This window comes from Elephantulus edwardii, unplaced genomic scaffold, assembly GCF_000299155.1.
Source record: "Elephantulus edwardii isolate Elephantulus edwardi_28Jun2011 unplaced genomic scaffold, EleEdw1.0 scaffold00039, whole genome shotgun sequence".
Classification (NCBI taxonomy): domain Eukaryota; kingdom Metazoa; phylum Chordata; class Mammalia; order Macroscelidea; family Macroscelididae; genus Elephantulus; species Elephantulus edwardii.
Genome location: NW_006399789.1, coordinates 16,646,940 through 16,651,041, shown reverse-complemented (window position 1 = coordinate 16,651,041; position 4,102 = coordinate 16,646,940).

Below are 4,102 nucleotides of genomic sequence, written 5' to 3'. Positions count from 1 at the left end.
ACAGGTCAACATGAGTCAGAATTGACTCAAGAGATGGTTAGCAATGTTTAGAAAGAACGTACAAGATCACACTGTGTAGCACAGATGTTGTGCCTCCAGGTTCTGTCCTCACTCACTCACCAGGGACAGGAACAACCAAGAGCAAGGAACCAAACTCTTTCTGTCTTTGCTGCCTCTTGTTTTCTGGCATCCCAGAAAAGAAACTTTCTTGCAGAACTATATCAAATAGTTATGTTCCTGCTTTCATTTTTCCTTAACTTTATGTCTAAGAAACTATATATAGTGCAATTTCTATCTATCAGAAGATGTTCTGTATAGCAGAAAAAAGAAACCACCAAACTAACAAAACCAAAAACAAACAAAACAACCCACTGGTCTGCCTCTCTGTAGTCCTGATCATGAAGTATTGGCCTGGACCCTAATTGAGAAGGTAATACAATTACTCAACGAAATATTTCTCTTTGCCTTTTATAAAATGATGGGAATAAAATATATCCTATCAGGGGGAATACAATGTGCTTATGACTTTTCACTTGGTTGCTTCTGAGGTATCACGCTTCTGTGTGCCTGGCCCCTTTAGGCCCAGTATTCCTTCTGCTGCATTAGGACAGTGTCAGCTCCTGGAAAAACTTAGGAGAATTCTATCATTTATCGTTAGTCACTTCTCTCATCTTTCCTCTGAGATTCTGCCCAGAGAGAAAACAAAACACAGGTTTCCTTCTCACCTCAGGTCCCTGAATCCTAATTTAGGTTTTAGAGTCAACTCTAAGCTGACAGGAGGGAGACCACAGGGTCATTTAGTCCAGCAGCCACTAGGGCTCAGGCAGTTATTGCTTCTCTTCCAAATGTCTTCTAATCCTCTCCTGAGCTATCTTTATCAAGCATTATCAAGCTTTGGGATTTGGGGAGACTTAAGAGAAATTATGCTCTCTACCAATCTCCTTCTCTCAATCATTTTACATTGCCTTTTCACTCCTTGAAAGCCTAAACTTTTGGAATCTACTCTATCAGACAGAAAGATAAATTTGAGGTAAAAGAGATATTAATGAATAATTTCTTCTCCCCCCCCCATTCATTCATTTTTGCACTTTTCTCCCCTCCCAGCCCTCCCACCTAGTACACTACCCTCTTGGAAAAGTAAAAGACAAATTCTTCCATTGTTTTACAAACCCTCCCCCAGGTCCACTCACCATGTAGCCTTCACTCTAGACTACTGTCTTAACAAAAATGCCTAATCACATATCCCTTTTAAACAGTTTTCTCCCTCATCTGTTTCAATGCAGTATACATTATTGAACCCATCTTTCTCAGTCTTCCCAACCCCAAGATCAGTCCTGTTTTACAACAGTGGCACCATGCAGTACTTGTCCCTTTGTGACTGAGATACTTCACTCAGCATAATGTCCTCCAGGGTCACCCATTTTGAATAATAATTGCATGAGTTCCTTGTTTTTCAATGCAGCATAGTATTCCATTGTGTGGATATACCACAGCTTCTCTATTCATTCGTTTGTTGATGGGCACTTACGTTGTTCCCAACTCCTTGCTATTGTGAACAAAGCCACAATAAGCACAGGTGTGCATATATCTTCTTGGATGTCAGTTATGGTCTCTTTGGGGTATATTCCCAGTAGTGGAATTGCTGGGTCAGACGGTGTCTCTATTTGCAACTTTTTGAGAAAGCGCCATACTGCCTTCCACAGTGGTTGCACAATCTTACGTTCCCACCAACAGTGAATAAGGGTCCCAGTTTCTCCATAACCTCGCCAGCATTTGTTGCTTGCTGTTCTGTTAAATTTTGCTATTCTGTCTGGGGTGAGAAAATATCTCATAGTTGTTTCAGAATATTTTAATTTTTTAAAAAAGTGAACTGGGGGACAGGGAAGGGAGGGAGAGGGGGATAAAACAACAACAAAAAAAGAATGAATTAAAATCTAACTTCTCTGTAAATGTTCGTTAAAATCACAATAAAAATAAAAATGCCATCGAGTTGCAGGCGACTCATAGTAGCCCTATGAACGAAAGTCCTGAGCAACTCCTGTATAACTTTTGTCCTTTCTCCAGGTTCATAGGGTTTCCAAAGGCAAGCTATTGTGGAAGTGGATGCCACTCCTGCTTCCAAGCTTGTTTTCATTGGGGAGCTTCACCAAACACTGTCCACCATGGGTAACCATTATAACATTTGAGATATGTGTGTGTGTGTGTGTGTGTGTATAATCTCACATATATACAGGAGTTCTACAGGACACATCACCTTCCTTTTGGAGACAGTACAACTAAACTTAAGAGACACTGGACACAGGAAAAAAAATATTGTCAGCAGTTGATGTGTTTGGAATCACAGGAGCCAAGAAAGCTTCAGATACAAGCTGTCAAGTCATGGGGCGGACAAGGGAAGATTAATTCTGAAGGCATTTGGTAAAGTGAAGGGATATCCTGGTGGAGGGTAGAGCTGGGAAATAAGTGGGTCAAGGCACTGGGCTAAGGGCAGGGACTACACTGTAACTAATGGTTAACTCCACAATGAGGGGTTTATCTTTCTTTTTTTTAATATTTTTTTTATTGGGAAAAACATATTGGGCGTACAAGGAGGTGAGGGTTGGGGGCAGAAGGGTGAGGATGGGCCAGGATGCAGTTGCAGAGTTGCACAGTTTGGTCGGTGGGGGGAACAGGTGAAGGAAATGATGAGGGTCCAGTGGGGGGGATTTATCTATCATTGCTCCACAAATTGCTGTATGTCAGATACTCCTAAACATTCAGATTAAGACCAAATAGGAAGAAGGATTGGCCATCCACTTCTGAAATAGCAGGCCTCTGAAAACCCTATGTACAACACAACACAACACACGTAGATGAACAGAAAGGGCAACCTAGGTAGAACTATCAAGTATGGAAATACGAAGGAAGAGGAACATCTGTAAGCAGACACTAGTGATTGGAACATGGAATGTGAGAACCATGAAAGTAGGAAAGTTAGAAATTGTTAAGAAAGAAATTAAATGCATAAATACTGACATACTAGGCATTGGAGAGATGAGATGGACTGGCATGAGGCATTTTGAGCCAGATGATCATATGATATATTATTCTGGAGATGAAAATGTGAGGAAAAACGGAGTTGCTTTAATAGTTAAAAAAGAAATTTCTAGATCCATCTTGAAGTACAACATTGTGAGTGATAGGATTATACCCATACCCTTACAAGGAAGTCCAGTGAGTACCACTATCATTAGATATATACACCAAAAACCAGAGCCAAATAAAAGAAATAGATGATTTCTACCAACTCTTACAGTCGGAGATCGATCGAACGTGCAATCAAGATGCATTGATAATAATGGGTGACTGGAACGCAAAAGTTGGGAACAGGGAAGAAGAATCAGTAGTTGGAAAACATGGACTTGGTGACAGAAATGAAGCTGCAGATAGAATGATTGAATTTCGCACAATCAATAACTTATTCATTGCAAATATGTTTCCTAAGAGACATAAATGCAGGTTATATACCTGGACTTCACCTGATGGTATGCATAGGAATCAGATCGATTATATCTACAGGAAAATACTGCTGCAGAAGTGTAATATTAGCTGTGAAAACTAGGCCAGGAGCTGATTGTGGAACAGACCACCAACTACTTATATGCAAGTTCAAGCTGAAGCTGAGGAAAATTAAATTGAATCCACAGGAGCCAAAATATGACTTTAATTTCATCCCCCCTCAATTTCAGAACAATCTCAGGAACAGGTTTGAGGCCTTGAACACTAATGAGTGAAGACCAGATGAGTTGTGGAAGGATGTTATATGTATCATCCAGGAAGAGTGCAAACGGTCATTACAAAGACAGAAGAGGAAGAAAAGACCAAAATGGATGTTAGAAGAAACTCTGAATATGCCACTGGAACATAGAGAAGCCAAAGCACAAGGAAGAATTCAAGACACTAAGGAGCTGAACAGAAGATTCCAAAAGGCTGCTCGGAATGACAAAGCAAAATAATACAATGAAATCTGCAAGGAGCTAGAGTCAGAAAATCAAAAGGGCAGAACTTGTTCAGCATTTCTTAAGCTCAAGGAACTGAAGAACAAATTCAAACCTCAAGTTGC